This window comes from Lycorma delicatula, chromosome 2 (genome assembly GCF_047948215.1).
Source record: "Lycorma delicatula isolate Av1 chromosome 2, ASM4794821v1, whole genome shotgun sequence".
Lineage (NCBI taxonomy): Eukaryota > Metazoa > Arthropoda > Insecta > Hemiptera > Fulgoridae > Lycorma > Lycorma delicatula.
In genome coordinates this window covers 97,873,379-97,892,116 of record NC_134456.1, presented here as the reverse complement: position 1 = coordinate 97,892,116, position 18,738 = coordinate 97,873,379, and the positions used below count along the sequence as shown (strand labels likewise).

Genomic DNA, 18,738 nt, shown 5'->3' with positions numbered 1-18,738 from the left:
TATGTATGAAAATGCAAGAAGTTAATAAAAATAAAATGAATTTACGATAAACGAGTTAAAAGCAGCGATAAATCGCTAACATAACTGTACAAACAGCCAGCCATCTTCGTGTTACTACATGTACTGCGTATCTACCTCCCATATACCATCAACTGCTAAACATAAAATTAACACTACTGGTTTAGGAACAGAGAAAAAAATTGTATGCGATTTTTTTCACAAGAAAAAAATAGTTTTTCAGTACTGCTTTAACTGGACTGGTAAAATTCCACATTGACCGCAAGGTTTCTGAACGGAGACTGTTCATTAATTCGTAGGAAAGGAGACTTAAGGCAGTTCTTTAGCATAATGAAAGTAAATACGCTTGTTTGATTTAAAAATATTCTGTTCATTTGGAAAAATATTACACAAATCTTGAGTTACTTTTAATTAAACTTCAGTAAAAGGGTCAAGGTTGGACAATTTGTGGCGATTTAAAGGTACTTTCTTTCTTACTTGGACAACAAAGCGGACAAAAAGAAAAATACCAGATTTTCATGTGTTTGTATGACAAGGGACAGTCATGATAAAAAGCAACACTACAATAAAAAAAAGGTAATTTAAAAAGAAAATTTAAAAGATAATATGAAAAAAAAATTGAAACAGAACGTTTAGTAGAGTCAAGCATAGTTCTACTCAATTAAACATTAGACTATGGTTAATGAAGTAATTTGTAAAGCCATTAAAAAAAAAAATGGAGTGTTTTAAGTATCTCTGCAGCAGCTTCCAGGTTTATCAGAAACGAGGATACAGGAGAGTCTTAAATATATTGTTATACTTAGTTTGCATTATTTTTGCCGATAAGCTTAAGAAATTCGCTTAATAACAATGGTAAAATCTTTGCTCGACCTTATCTTATGTTCGAATCACTTTTCTATTAAACTATTTAATTTCATTCCGTTAATTAAATTTTGCTTTAAAAAAAATTTAAGAAATTTTTTTTATTACCTAATATTTTTATATAACCTCTTTTTTTGTCTTATTATTTAAAAAAAATGTTTCCCTGCATTAAAAAACTGTTCGTTTTAATGAGCTGAATATAAAAACATAATTAAAATATAAAATTGTAAAAGAAAGCTGAAGATGTATAAAGAAAAACTCAATATTACCGAAACGTAACTTCTACAGAGAGGAAAAGTACAGTTATATTACATAATGTAATAATGTACTACATAAAATAGATTTTCTAGGTGACATAAAAGATTATATTGCAATGATTTTTTTGTGAAGGTTACGGTCGTCACTCACACGCCCAATCTGAGGCAAAACATTAATTTAAAATTGAATATAATTACACAGAAATATCGATTTATTCACGAATATATTTTTTTTGATTTTTTAGGTTTTCAAAGGATGTAAAATCGAGTAAGGTTAAAAAGTAGTAAAGTAGCAGGTGTTTTTTTTTAAATCTATAATTATTAATATTTTTACTTCCTTGTACGAAGTAAAAAAAGTATTATGATCGCGAAAAATTTTGTTTTTCAGATTTCAACGGAAACATCCATTTTAACTAGTTTCGGCGTGACGTCTGTACGTAAGTATGTATCTCGCATACCTCAAAAACGATTAGCCGTAGAATGTTGAAATTTTGTATTTAGGACTCTTGCAACATTTAGTTGTGCACCTCTTTCGATTGCAATCGACTGAACCAAGTGTCCACAAAAGTTAAAAATTCAAAATTGTTTGAACTTTGGACTTTTTCTTAACTGCAGTAATAAACCCTCATTGAGAGTTTTTCCACGATATATCTAAGTGGTACTTCTTATTGGTTCCAGACTTATAGTCAATTCAAGTCCTAGTAAAACCAGTTAGTTTTACACGGATTTGAATATTACATAGTGGATATCTGTGTTCTTTGGTGGATGGGTTTCAATTAACCACACATCTCAGGAACGGTCTAACTGAGACTGTACAAGACTACACTTCATGTACACTCATACATATCATCCTCATTCATCCTCTGAAGAAATAACTCAACGGTAATTTCCGGAGGCCAAACAGGAAAAAGAAAGGAAAGGAAAAACTATCGTATTTAAATATACAGTCTACCAATCACAATACAGTATTTTAAAACATTAGATACAACAATAGACAAAATTTTAATTAATAGCTAGAAGGCAATAAAAAAAGTAAATACAAGAAAGATATAAACAGGAATAATGAATTACTGATAAAATTAATCACTTAAATATAATAATATTTAAAATTAAATGAATTATAACTCAATGTATGAAATCAGAAATTTAAAAAAATTCGTAAACATTAAACGCAAATATGCCTTTAAATTGAGATGAATGATACTACCAAAGATCGTAAAAAAAAAATAATACAAATAATTTTTAAATATCCTTCCGGCAATGAATAGAACGTTTTGAGAGATTGTCAAATTACTGTAATAACAATAAAAATTCTATATTCTGCCAACAGGTGAAGAAAGAAAAAGCTTTTTGACATCCCTTATTACTCTTTTTGCCGTATCCGCGTTTAAAAAACATAAGCGTTAATGGACCATCAGCTAACTAAAATGTTTATATATTTAGTCTTAAATAGTGAAATATTAATTTTAAAAACAGGAAAATAAAACAACCTTGTTAGAAATTATATAAATTTTGTGTACGTATTTTTACGTTCAAATTTTTAAGCTCGATTTTTATAAAGGAAAAAATAATTTAGCAATACTAAAATGCGTTCTGAAAAATGCAACAGACATAAAAAATATTATAATAAATAACTTTACTAATGATAAAAAGAGCTTAACAGTTTTACTCATCTGGTTGTGATTTTCAAAGATAAATCAGCGTTTAAGTCAGAATGAAGTAGTAATTAATTCATAAAATTAAACAAAGCACTTACAAAGAATAATTTAATTAAAAAAAAAAAAAAAAAATGTTGCGGTATTTTTCATCGACTATTTACAAAGAGAATTAGAAAAATAAAATCTTTAGAAAAGCCTTTTACAACACAGAATAAAGAATAAAAATTGATTCTTTCAGGAGAGATCAATTTAACTAATTAAAACAAGTAAAAGCATAAAGAAAAATTAATAAATTTAAATCCTCTGATGAATTTATTGTATCATAGAAACACAAGAAAAAAAAATCGTTGAGTGCAGAATTCCATCCGTAATCAAATAATGATAAAGTGAAAGAGAAATTATATTTTTATTTTTTTTTATAGAATAGCGTTATCAATTATTTAAACATAGAGCGCTTTGTTTCTTTATCAGAGCACTTCATGCGGTAAAGAATGTGTTACTGAAGATAAGAATTATACATAACTTAATCAAATTAGTAAAGTTATTAAAATAATGAAAATGGAAATTTATTGAGTAAATAGTAACAGAAAGAAACGGTTTATAAGCGAATATTTGCAATGATTCAACAGAAATCCAGAATATGTCTATTATGAATATTCGATATCCATACCTTTCTTTTTTCTTGTTTACCTTCCGGGAATTACCGTTTAGGTATTACTTCAGAGGATGAATGAGGATGATATGTATGGGTGTAAATGAAGTGTAGTCTTGTACAGTCTCAGTTCGACCATTCCTGAGATGTACGGTTAATTGAAACCCAACCACCAAAGAACACCGTATCCATTATCTATTATTCAAATCTCTATAAAATTAACTGCCTTTACTAGGTCTTGAACGCAGGAACTCTCGACTTTCAAATCAGCTGATTTGGGAAGACGTGTTCACCACTAGACCAACCCGGTGGGTTTCGATATCCATAACTAGTTAATAAATAATACCGTGCTTTCCCAATAACCGTTTTTCAAATGTGAATTTATTTTATATACTTACTCAGTTAAATACTTTTTTAGATCCATTTAAAAGTTAATTTTTTATGATAATGGGAAATTAAATTTTAAGAATGAGAAAAATCCTTTACTGGGATACCAAATGTGATCCTATCGGAAGATGGACATAAAAACGCTACAACTTTTCGACGGAGTCGACACATTTTTTAAAGAAAATATTAAAATGTTCGAAGACAAAGAAACGATAAAAGTAAAACACTTAAATATTATATTTTTATAAGCAATACCAATATTTCATTAAAAATGTTTTTTTCTTTCTTCCGCTACATATGAAACGTAGATTTATCTAATCAACTATTCATTAAAAAAGTAAATTTTTTTTTAGTACAAATGCTTTAACGTGATCGTTTAAAATATAACACCAAATGTTACTAAGATTGCACTGTTGACGCTTTAAAATTCAGTCCAATACAAAAGAAATTCAGGCAAGTAAAACGTAAATCTATGATGAAATATTTAAAAAAAGAAAATCTTTCAACAATTTCGTAGCCCAACGGGCTGGTCTAATCGTTAACCCGTCGTAGCGAATCCCTTATTTAACAGCTGATTTTAGAAGTAAAAGGTTCTGACGTTCAAATCTTAGTAAAAGTTAGCCGCTTTTATACGGATTTGAACACTAGACAGTGGATACCGGTGTACTTTGGTGGTTTTTTTTCCTGTTTAGCCTCCGGTAACTACCGTTTAGATAATTCTTCAGAGGATGAATGAGGATGATATGTATGAGTGTAAATGAAGTGTGTAGTCTTGTGCAATCTCAGTTTGACCATTCCTGAGATGTGTGGTTAACTGAAACCCAAAGAACACCGGTATCCACGATCTAGTATTCAAATCCATGTAAAAATATCTGGCTTTACTAGGACTTGAACGCTGGAACTCTCGACTTCCAAATCAGCTGATTTGGGAAGACGCGTTAACCACTAGACCAACCCGGTGGGTTACTTTGGTGGTTGGAGTTCAATTAACCGCACGTCTCAGGAAAGATTGGCTTGAGTCTGTGCAAGACTAACACCTCTTTTACATGTCCTACCATATCATTCTCCTCTCACTGGACCGTCGGGTAGGGGGATAGCTTATTGTTCACTGTTTGAACAGACTGCAACGTACACATTAGAAGAAAAAATAATAATTTGGCATAAAAGGCATAAATAGGAAAATTTTTCAATATTTTTGTACTTCCGAATTTATAATTTACTTAAAAAAATCGTCAAGTTATAATAGGTTAATTGTCTACCGAACGAGTAACTTAAGTACCGTCTCAATTATTTCGTTATTAAAAAAATTCACAGAAATTAAATAACTTTTTAAAAAGTTTTTTCCGAAAATTCAAGAGAATTTTTAATTCTGGTTTTATGTTAAAATAGTATTATACAATCCAAATTTGATCATTACTGCGACAGACGGGGTTTTATTTAAAACGCGTATTATTTAATATTATACTACTTATCCAATTTTCGATCTGCAAGCTCCAAACAGCAACTTAGTTAAAAAAAAAATAAAATAAAAAAGTGCCGTAACTATACATTGCGCTACACTCTTGCATAACATTTTCTACAATTAAGTTTCAATGGATGAAAACCTATTTTGAGGTTTTATGCACTTACGACATTCAAGTTGAAAAACAGATATATAATGTGGATGAAAGTTAATGTAAAAAATTGTTTATCTTTTTGTATGAATCGATAAACACAGCGCGAATTTAACCGAATTAAACGCTAAAACCTGTAAAACTTTACATACGAATTATCTGTAATATTTTAATCAGTCTATTTAATTATAAATTATGGTATATCGGGCAGTAAATTATTTTATTTAGGAAATATACTTTACGATAAATTACAAATGATGTTTTATTTATTTCTGATGAATTATCGATGTTCTACAACTTCTACAAGGATTTATTACAACCAAATTTATTTAGGTATATCAATTTGACAACAGAAGGAGGTCGATTTGGAAATATATCTACTGTATCTGAACCAAAATAAAAGCTGAATTGTTATAAATAATGGAAGATCTTGGTTTAACTGGTCAAGATACTAAATTAAAATTATACATATATAAAACACAAATAACCAAACAGAACGGTTAATTTTCTGTTAAGTAAATATAATTTTTTATCTCAAACCTAATGCGATTTTTATCACCGATACCATACCGTATTTAAATAATCAATTTAACAATCCATCGTTATTTTTTATCGGTAATAAGCCAAGATTTGTTTTAATATTGTTCACTTTTAACCTATGCATAAACATCATTGTAAAAATTTATTACCTAAATAAATATTACAAAGAACTGCAATAGATCATTTTTTAATATCTTCAATTTGTTTTGCAATAAAATTGTTAGAATAATATTCTTTATTTACAATATAAAGCATACAAATATAAAAAAAGAAGAAATTAACATTGCTAAAAAAAAAATGGCTAAGTTTATTTAATGTTTAACCTTCTCGTAAAGTACAAGATGACTTTTCCAGCTTAAAAAACAGATACGGAGACACGTTGCCAAGCAAAGTGAATTGAGAGTTCAATTTAGACCTACAATGACTTCGGGCAAACTTCGTGTATATTTAAGGAACTTTTATTTTATTTTTTGTTTGGTTTTATTAATTATTTTTAATACAATTTCAATTTATTTTTGAGGTTATGTTCTTTATATATTAATTAGCAACCTAAAGAATAAAATAAAATACCGAAAACGTATTTCTTCTTTTATTTATGTTATCATCACAAATTCAACAAAACTCCGCATGAAAAAAAAAACTAATCGAAAAATATTTACAGTAATAATAATGGTTAACTGCAATCTTATACCTAAAACTTTTACAGTCAACGTAATTAAGTCGAAAAATTCAGGGAATATCAATATCATAATTAAAAAGCAATAATTTTAAATATTGACACGATGCAAAAGTTTATCAATTAACAATTCAATAATCGTGACTTTATTATTCCTACCGTGATGTTTATATTGCAGCGATACAACTTAAGAGTAAAATTAGACTGTAATAATAATCGATTCCCAGTTAGAAGTGAACGCTATACATTAATTACGAATACATGTATAACAATTTTTTACTAACCGGGGAACCTTTACATTCCGTTTAATTTATTGAATACGTAATAGTTATTAATATTTCACGTTACGTATACTAACATACACAAGTCGTATATTTAATAACATCTTTTATGATCGATCCGTAAAAAAGCGTGTTAGCGTATTATCCCAAAAAAAGTCTTCATTGGTTTCTGAAACGAGGTCTGCTTCACATCTCGACTTTCTTGGCTGATAACAGTTATTTTTTCTCGATGAAAATTTTCGATCGGCTAAACTGGATTTAACTAAAATCTGGATAGTTGTGAGCCTGAACCTCCTCAACCTTAATATTTTTCAAAATGAAGTATGTTATATAATTAATAAAAATAAAAGTTTCGAAAGTAGGAAGAATGAAATTAGTTCATTATTCTTCATCAGAATCTGTAACGGCAGTAGCGTTGTTATCGGCTGTTTTGGGTAACACCATCATACATTCAGGATACAGTGAAGCAAGACTGGACCAAAAATGATGTACTCGGGTCTTTAAGCCCCTGAATTTTTTTTGAAAAAGAACTCAGCGAGATGCCCGTGCAAGTGTTGCTTATAATTTCCTACCGAGGAAAGTTTGAACGCACTTCTCGCCACGCACGCTCGATTATCTGTGTATGAGCTCCCGTGTCAGAATGTATGAAATTATATTTTTGGTTCATCGCTAAACATAGGTAGCCCTCGAGTAGCAAACAATTATATGTCTTCCAGCAACGCTAACGATTATTGTACCGGGAAGAATATACTTTTGTATGATAGGGAATAAGGTGGCGTGTGTGATTGCTGGTGTAGCTAACTCTACAAGGTATTATATTGTTAAAGTAAAAATAAAAAAAATCTGAAACAGTAATTTGGATATACAGGGAGTACAAAAAAAGAATATCGGTAGTTATCGGTTGTACGAGACTACTACTGAAATCCAACTGTTTGCGTATATAAAAATAAAATTACCTATACGTATAACTTATTGTGTATAATTTCTATTTTTAATGTTAATCAGACGAGGTTAGCGAGCGTAGGTTATGTTGGATTAAATTATGTTGATTCCGTGTAATGACGTATCGCGCACTATATCAATAGAACCTTTTTCTTTGTTTTTCCTGTTCAGCCTCCGGTAATTACCTTTCAGATACTTCAGATGATGAATGAGAATGACATGTATGAGTGTAAATGAAGTGCAGTCTTGAACATTCTCAGTTCGACCATTCCTGAGGTGTGTGGTTAAATGAAACCCAACCACCAAAGAACACCGGTATCCACGATCTAGTATTCAAATCCATGTAAAAATAACTGGCTTTACTAGTACTTGAACGCTGGAACTCTCCGACTTCCAAATCAGCTGATTTGGGAAGACGCGTTCACCACTAGACCAACCCGGTGGGTTATACGGGACCCCTACTGAAATCCAACTGTTTGCGTACATAAAAATAAAATCACCTATACGTGTAACTTATTGTATATAATTTTTATTTTTAACGTTATTCAGACGAGGTTAGCGAGCGTAGGTTATATTTGATCAGATTATGTAGATTCCGTGTAATGACGTATCGCGCACTCTATCAACGTAACTTAACTAACATAACCACTCTATCAACGTAACTTAACTAAACATAACCTACGTTTTTTTTCGCTCGCTAACTTCGTCTAATTAACTTAAACATAAAATTATATATATATGCCAGTAGACAGCTTCATTGTATCCTGACTATATGATGGGAGTTGATAACAACGCTACTGCCATTACAGATTCTGATGAAGAATACCAAGGTAATTTCATTCTTCCGACTTTTGAAACTTGTATTTTTATTAATTATATAACATATTTTTCAACGTACTTCAATTTGAAAAAAGATTAAGGCTGAGGACGTTCAGGCTCAATACTACCAAAATCTGTTGTATTTTCCCTTGGTATTTTTACTTGGAAAAACGTATTTTTAATAGATCTATAACTATGAGAAGTGTAATAAATATCTGTCTTATTTAACATGGATCGTACGCTAAGCGTACGGCAAAAAAAAAGCTATAGATTAACTATTACAAATTATAAATATCAAAGCAGTAACATTAGAATATTTGAATTAAAAAGAAATAATTTAACACCTTTACAGGTCATAAAAAAACAATAAAAATTACAAGTAAAATTTTTTTTCATTTTGTTTTTAATCAAAGAAAGGTAATAATATTATAACAGGACCCTGCAAGTAAGGAATCGTTAAGAGTTAATTAAATCCGATGAAGATAGTGTTATTTGAAAACAATCGGCTATGTAACTAGCCGATCGGTCGTGTTTCAATTAATATATGCTTTTCCTAACAATAAAAAAAGGGAAAAAATGTAAAGAACCTTCCATAAAACGATCATGCCGTAAAACGGGTAAGTGACAGTCCAATCTGTCGTAAAATCTTACAAGTGATAATACAACCCTGTCATAAAGCGGACACAACTTTATATTACTTTCCGCTGAACTATTACCTCAACCGATTGAATAAGAAGAGTATTTTCCTACAGAAACGCTCTCCCCCTCAAGCTGATTCACACGACAAAATCTACTACATCTAGGAAAATTAAAAGACGTATTACTGCTTTAGATATTACGAGTCCATGAGTTTTATAATTTATATTGTTTTCCAGGAAAGTTATTTATTTATTTATTTTTTTTTTTTTTTGTTTAAATAGAACAACGAACAGTTTTTGAAGAGGATTTTCAAACAAATCCAGGGACTACAAAAACATATTCAGTACAAATATGAAATAAATAAGCAGCACTTTACAGCGAGAGAAAATACAAAATAAGGCTACAATATGTAGGTAGTAACTTACTGATTTCAGTATGTGAATTTATATTAAAAAAAATAATAATAATAATAAACTCATATATTTAGATAAGTTTCTTATTTTTATATTGAGGTTTTTCGAGGTACACCATATACTTCTGTAATATGCAAAGCTGATTTATTAATTTTTTTTAAAGCACTACGTGTAATTTTAATGTAAAAGATATCGATGTAAAAAATAGAAACTTATATACGTAGTCGTTAGTAATAATTATTTTTATTAAATATAAAGTGCACTGAATGAATAAACGATAGGAATTTAAAACTAATAATGCTCTATTTCATAGACTAGATAAATATATAAAAGGGTATTTATTATCGAATATAATCTACAAAAACATAAATTATTATATACAGTTAAAATTACATAAAAGAAAAATATTTAATTACGAACATCAGAAAGAACGAAAATTAGATAGATAATTAAATTAAATTCTGTTCAACAAATCAGTAATCAATCCGTGCGTTTAGAATTTGTATAGAACCTTCTCAGAAAAAAGACCACCCAACAACCTATTACTACATAACCACACTAGTAAAGATTACACTTTTGACATTTTCTGGCCTACACACCGCCACCACTCTTTATGAGTGAGCCACTTTTTCTTAATAACTTCTTTGTACAAAACTGGCTTTCACAGCTTAAAAAAAAGTACGGTTTATTAATTAGTAATTAAATTATGTGTACTTCTGATATGTAAGGAGATTTAATAAAAAGTGAAATACGAATGAAGAACCATCGTAAAATGACTTTTGAAACAAAAAATCTGACAACTAAGTTGTAATATTTTCCTGGCATCGGTTATTTATTCTTATGTAGTAAAAAATATAATGATACATGAAAAATTTTACCTAAGATTTCTTTTTAAAATTCAAAAAATTATACTTTTAAACTTTGACCGGCTCCCTCACCGACAACATTGACCCATAATTATTTTTGTCAGGCGAGTTGAACTAATACTATGCTTAGGAAAACATTTAAAAAATCTGCAATAAATAAAAAGACAGCTTTATTAGATTTTTGGGGAAGAGGTAATAAAAAAACAATTTTTTTTTAATGGTAAGATGAGCGTGCACACATGTACTAAGCTTAGTACAGAATTGCCGTTCTCCATGGCGGAGCGGTAGCATCTTGCTCTTTCATCCAGGTTCAAATCCAATCAAAAGAACCTTTTCCAGTCACATTTTTTCAAACGCTACAAAATTTCCGTTTCATATTCCGACGCACAAGCTTCGAGCTTATATGGTGAAATAATCATAAAAAGTGGGGGTTTTGTTAAAATTGTTTGAGAAAATTGAGTCCGACAAACCATCTACCCCTTGATCCTAAAAGGTTACCGATAACAAACTGCCTCAAATGTATTTTTATAAAATTTCATCAAAATCAGTTTTAACATGTAAATGAGATATATTCTTGTACAGACTCATTAGGCCAACCATTCCTCAGACGTGTGGTCAATTGACTCCAAACACCAAAGTACTTTCTTCTTTATGGAGCCCCAGTGTAAAAGACAGCCATGGCGTTAGGGCGTAACAGAAGACTGTTGGAGGGAGTATAGCGCCGTATGGCTCTTAAAGTGGCGTCGGCATACGCCTCTGCCTCGACTGAAGTGGTGCTGATGGTGCAAGGGATGCCGCCACTTCAGCAGCTGGTGGCGGCTTGTGCGCAAGTTTACCAGAGTGTGTCTAAGAACGATGCCAACGCAGCTATCTACAGGGATTGGCAGGCCAGGTGGGATGGATCCACCAAAGGGAGGTGGACGCATCGTTAGATCGCGCACATTGAGCCGTGGGCTGAGAGGAAGTTTGGTGAACTGGGATTCTAGCCGACACGATTCCTGACCGGCTATGGGGGTCTTTCTTTCATACGTGTATGGACGAAGAAGAGCTGAAGACCCCTTCTGTCCATACTGTCGGGAGATAGACACGCCGAAACACGTGATATTCCCGCGCCAGCGGTGGGACGAGAAAGGCCGCGACTGTACTGCCGAAACTGGGCATCTCGAGGTAGGGACCATCGTTGGAACGATATTACGCAGTTCGGTGGACTTCGATTCTGTGACGGGGTTTGTGTCGGGAATACTGCAAATGAAATATCGAGAAGCGAGTGGGTAAGGGAGAGCTCCGTACGGAGCTGCCGTCCGTCTGTGCTTGCACGGGTGGACGGTGGTAATGAAGTGCGGGGACTCTCGAGCCGCTGAGCTAAAAGACTGAGTTCCGGCGGGACCGTCCCTCCGGGGACGTCCCCGTTAGAGGCGAAGCACAAAGGACCGAGTCCCGGTTGCGGGGTGATTGAGGCCGGGAACGGCACTGCCGGGCATGACATTTTTCTCACCTGGCGACTAGAGGCAAAGGCACCTCCCGGAACCGTGTTCATGCTTAATTAGTGATTCTGGTTCCGGGAGGCAGGGGGGAAAATACCAAACTACACCGGTATCCCATGTTCAGTAGTCAAATCCGTATTAAAGCAACTAATTTTAGGATCTAAATACTAGACAGTGGGATATCGGTTTACTTTGGTGGTTGGGAATCAATTAACCACACCCTCTAAGGAATATTTAATACTAAGTCAGTATTTATTTGTGTGTATGTGCGCGGGCGCACATACTTTTACCTGAGTGTTTAGAACGATATTGTTAAAAATCGAAATTCGAACACTAACCTTTAGATTTTAAAAAAGAATTTTTGAGCGTAATCTAGCTTTCTTGCAATTTATTTATAAATTAAATTGGATAATTTTAATTACTATATACATTTTCCTTCGTTGAAATACGTTTTTACGGCGATTTAGATCCAGGACTCAATTTTATTTTTAGTTTATACACGGGCAGGAGTACCCCAATAGTTTAAATGATAAAAACAAAGGATTTTGCTTACAAGTCTATAAATATGGTAATACTTAATCTTAATTTTCAATCCGGCAATAACCCATATAATCACAATCGCTTACATTTTTTTCCTATTACGTTGTTACTGCAGTTTGATGAAGAAACGAAATAAAAGAGAGAAAGTAGTTATTGGAAAATGTATTAAATTATCACTTGAATTTTATATGAAAATTATGTCAGCCATCTCTTTTTAAAAAAATTAAGTTAAATCCAAGGGTCGGAGAGAAACGTTACATTTTCAATAAAAATAGTATTTTTGTAATAGAACACATTTGCACGTTTCTATCGTCTAGTCGAACTCGGTTTTGTAATACTGATATTTCCAGGCTTTATTTTAACAAATTTATTCAAGTATAATGAAAATGCAGTTTAACAAAATTCCATGTAATTTCTTAAAAGAACTGGTTTTTACACGTATCTATGTTTTTTTATAAGCATTATTTTTAATACATATACACGATACTATTTAAGGAATGAATACTGGAGCGCTTAATTTAAAACGCGTTTTTATAAGGAAGTTATACTAATTGATAGTTATTAATATGATAAATAACTTGTAATTTGTACACATAAAATTTACACTAAATTACATGATTTTATGCATTAATATTATTAATAATAATAACAATAACACCAAAAATAAGAGAAATTTCCTGACTGTAAACTGGATGCTGTTGAAATATACTTTTTTATGGAGTTAAATATATTACTAATTATAAGTTCCAATAATACAAAATTATACAATTAAATTAATTGTTAAAACGTATTATTAAATTAATGAATATAGTCCTTTTAATTACACGTTATAAAATATACTCAGCATAATTCTATCAAGTGTACGTAAGTTATAATAATCACTCGGTTCTAATATTACATTAATTTACCAAATTAAATTGTTAATATTCAAACAGAAAAAATAACTTTTATTTTTCATTATATTATATACAGTACAGGGCGTTTCATAATGTTCTTCGGAGTTTCGAAAATTCATTAACAAAAAACTATTTCATTCATAAGAATAAAACAAGTACTGTACGAAAGAGTACTTCAAATAGTTTTTTCCATGTAAATTAAGCAGTTAGTAAACCATTAGCTCGGTAGGCGTCAACAGTAGAGTAAATGGCTGCCACGGGAAGCGAGAAGTCGTTTTGTGTGTTAGAATTTCGCTTGTCAAAGTCAGTAACTTCTGTGCAACGTGCGTTTCGGTTGAAATTTCACAAGGAGCCACCAAGTGACAATTCAATTCGTGCATGGTATAAACAATTCAGTGAAACCGGTTGCTTGTGCAAGCGAAAATCAACCGGTTGTCCATCAACCTCAGAAGTCAATGTCGAACGTGTGCGTGCAAGTTTCATTCGCAGCCCGTCAAAATCGACTGCGGCTGCAGGCAGAGAATTAGGAATTCCGAAAACAACAGTGTGGAGAGTTCTCCGTAAACGTTTATTATGTAAACCGTACCATCTTCAATTAATCCAGCGTCTTTCTGATGGAGATAAAACACTAGGCTCGATTTTTGTTTACAGTTACAGGAAAAGATGTTGTTAGATGAAGGTTTTCTAAACAAGATAATTTTCAGCGATGAAGCTACTTTCCATATTAGCGGCAAAGTAAACCGTCATAATGTGCGAATTTGGGGAACTGAAAACCCACACGCTTATGTGGAACACATTCGGGATTCTCCGAAAGTAAACGTTTTTTGTGCGATCTCTCGTGAGGCACTGTATGGGCCGTTCTTTTTTATGGAAACGACAGTAACCGGGATGATATACCTGGATATGTTACAATTATGGCTTACGCCTCAGCTACTCAACGACTTCATTTTCCAGCAAGATGGTTGTCCTGCTCGTTTTCATAAAGAGGTTCGACAGTACCTTAACACAACATAACCTCGGCGCTGGATAGGACGTGCGTCTGAAGAAGACCGACACATTATGCTGTGCCCACCAAGATCACCAGAGTGATCCATGTGATTTCTTTATCTGGGGATACGTGAAAGATAAGGTGTTTATCCCACCGATGCCGCACGATATCACTGAGCTAAAGGATCGCATAATCAATGCAATTAACTCTATCGAAAATGACATGTTAGAACGAGTTTGGCAAGAGCTGGACTTTCGTGTTGATGTATGCCGTGTCACCAGAGGAACACATATTGAACATTTATAGATTATAAAAAAACTGTTTGAGTCGCTGCATCACCTCTTACAACTTTCATTTAGGTAAGTGAAATACTTTTTTTGTACTGAATTTTTGTAACTCCTAAGAACATTATAAAACGCCCTGTATTTAATTTAACGAGAAGAGTTCACCGGGCCGGTCTAGCGATTAACTCCTCGTCGAAAATCAATCGCATAAAAATGTTCAAAATCGATAATTTTGAAGATAACACCCAAGTAAAGGATAGTCGCTTTTATAAAGATTTGAATACTAGACAGCGAATACCGGTACACTTTGATGGTTGGGATTCAATTAACCACGTGTTTCAGGGATACGGTCAGACTATACTCTGTACAAAACTGCACCTCATTTATACGTAATACATATACCATCCTCATCACGTTGAGCCGTGGGGAGAGAGTTTGCTTATTGTTCAGCAGTTGAATTGATTTGTTTTTACCAATCGATTTGGTCTACTGATGAACGCGTCTTCCCAAATCAGCTGATTTGGAAATCGAGAATTCCAGCGTTCAAGTCATAGTAAAGGCAATTACTTTTATACGGATTTGAATACTTGATCGTAGATACCGGTGTTCTTTGGTGGTTGGGTTTCAATTAACCACACTATTTCAGAAATGATCGAACTGAGACTGTACAAGACTACATTTCATTTACACTCATACACATCATCCTCATTCATCCTCTGAAGTAAACCTGGACGGTATTTTCCGGAGGCTAAACAGGAAAAAGAAAGAAAAATTGAACTGATTTTAACGTACATATTAGGAAAAAATCTGATGTGGACAACACATGTCTTTCTTGTAGCCTATTAAATTACATATACACATTTTTTTTTAAATGAAAAGTACATCAAATTTAATATCATTAACAACTTCTAATATTTTACGTATGTGTGTATATATATATATATATATATATATATATATATATATATATATATATATAATTATTATTACTGAATATTATTTATGGTTTTTTTTTAGAGGTTAATAAATTAATATACTATTTAAATTTACAAAAAAAAAGTTAAAAGAGAAAAAAGGAGATGAAATCTGATTCAAACCGATGTGCCTACCCAAATATCCAAATATTTCATTAATAAAATTTTATTTGGCTATAACTATTGAACCAAAGAAAATAAATGCCACTAATGATAAATCGTTGAAAAGCTCACAATGAGAGCTCATTACTGCAGTTACCAAAAAGTCCAATATCAAAAAGAATTTGGATTTTGGGCTTTTTTGGACGCTTTTAGTTCAGTCCATTGCAATCAAAATGTGAGGTGCATAACTAGATCTTACAACAGTCTTAAATCCAAAATTTCAACATCTTACGGCTAATCGTTTTTGAGTTATACGAGACACGAGTATGTACGTAGAGATGTCACATCGAAATTAGTCAAAATGGATATTTCCGTTGAAGCATGAAAACCGTAATTTTTTGCGATCGCAATACTTCCTTTCGTAAAAGGAAGTAAAAAAAATTCGATGAGAAGATTTAAGCTCCGAATTTATATATTAATTTTATTAAGCTTATAAACTTCTAAATTTATTTCGGCAACACCATGAACATAAAAAATATATTCTGGACGTAATCATAAACGGTTTAATATTCATCGCTCGTTTCGAATAAATTTCAAAAATGTTTTTTCTTTGTAGTTATTGTTTTTATTATTGTAAAAAAAAAGGGCAAAATTATGATGTTTCTTGTACGCCCTAGATTATATTTAATTTTTACAAAAATTCAAAATTCGAAGACAGAGTAGCTTACGTAATTTCAATTAAAAATGCGTTAATAAAACTATAACTTTGAATTTAATTACAGTTTATTACCTGAGAGCAAACTTATTTTGTTTTTTAATAGGTCATGATGGATAGCGACTATTATTGCTTACACCGATCCACTAAAAGTTCATAAAAAAAAAAAAAAAAAAAAAAAAACGATAAGAATATAGATTTTATACAAGTTTCTATAGAGTAGTACGGTTACTGTACATAAAACTAGATGTCTGTTTTATCGGTATTAAAGTATAGTTACACTCTCAAGAACAAATAGATAAAATTAAAATAATTTAATAAATTTAAATTATATGGAGAAAGAAGAAAAAACCCAGTTGTAATTACGATGTAAAGCCACGTAATGTTTATTCAAAAAAAAAAATAGTATAATTAAAGAATATAGTAAAGGATTTCATCTGACAATAGAAAGTTTCAGATCTTAAATTGTTAACTGTTAACGGTGTTCTAACAGTTTATTTTCTTTATTAAATTATCTTTTATTATATTTTATTCACAACTACAAAACTAAAATATAATTCGCTTTAAGAAGACCATCGTCCAGTGACAATACTCCACTTGGGATAATTAATTTAGATAAACGATTACAAATTTTAATTACACAGTCTTATTATACGTCAACTTCAACGTTGTTTCAATCTTTATACAGTGTTTGTTGATAAGTTTAGGTAGATAATTAGTCGGTTGAGATCACATTTAATTTAACTTCAAAACGTAGAAATAAACGGTAAAATGCGTCTTTGACTTTACTATGAGGTACGAAAGTCTTCGGTTAATGTTTCTATTTGCTACATAAATGAATGTATTAATTACTTGACATAACAGTTTTGATTTAAAACCTTGTATTTTATGTATGACAAACGGTTTTAAATAACAGTAAATTTCGCGAGGATCCAAAATACTAAACTGAATTTAAAAAAAAATTTACAGACCTGGAATTTTAGATTAAGTTTTGAGGAAACAAAAATAGCTGCTTACAATTCAATTCTCGTTAATTCATTCGATAATTACAACGATCAAACTGCAAGAAAAAGCAATTGTATGAAAACGCGCGACAATGTTGGTACCTTTAACCTCTCTTTTTCTATTTAGCTTCCGGAACCACCGTAAGGTATTACTTGAGGATATGTATAGAATGTAAATGATGTGTAGTCTTGTATAGTCTCATGTCGACCATTTCATTTCAGATGTGTGGTTAGTTGAAAACCCAACCACCAAAGAACACCGGTATCCACGATCAAGTATTCAAATCCGTATAAAAGTAAGTAACTACTTTTACTGGGATTTAAACCTTAGAACTATCGACTTAATAGCTGATTTGCGATGAAAAGTTAACCGGTGGGCTGGGATTTTTAACCTACTATAGTAGGATGTATCGTCACACACTGTGACTACCTCGCTATCTAGCGTTAACGGAAATTACGTTTTTTCTGATCTGTGACGTACTAGTAAAGTGAATGGCGAATACTAGAATGGTATAAGAATTCTTGGTACTCTTCTGTTGTGTCATGAAACACTAATCTCAGTTTACAACTGGTTTTCATTAAAACATGGCCACAGAATAACATTCTGCAAGTAATTGAAGATTTGTTTTTTTTGTTTGTTTTTTTTTTTCATTAATCGCAGCCGTTAGACGTTACGTGTTCATGTACTTTAAATGATGATTTTTTGGCCGATCCTTTTTATTATTGTTCAATTTTAAATGTAGATTTATCTTTTAGTAAGCAGGCCAGTAAGCGGCAAGACCAGGAAGGATTTTCTGAAATAAATCGCGGTCTCTACGTCGGTGAAAATAAATTAACTCTGCAAGATACGAATCTATTTCTCTATACGTACCAGACCGCATTTGTTACGGTGGTTCGCTAATTTCGGTGTATTCTCTATAGTTTATGTACAGGCACACGTTTGTGGGTCTAAAAAACCTTTGCAAATGATTATCTGTTCGGTGGAGATAATTTTCCGGTATGTTTGGAATTCCCCGATACGCATGCCATCCGTCCGAAATTATCGTCGATTCAGTTTTTATGCAATTTGTTATCAAAGACATTATTATTATCAAAGGCAATATTATTATGCGCTTCTGTCTGTCACCGC

General features: G+C 31.8%; 1 protein-coding gene across 15 annotated transcripts in view; it reads right to left on the bottom strand.

The window, feature by feature from the left end:
• trol (terribly reduced optic lobes) overlaps positions 1-18,738 on the bottom strand; it is a 1,106,314-nt gene that overhangs the window by 565,302 nt on the left and 522,274 nt on the right. The window lies entirely within an intron of this gene.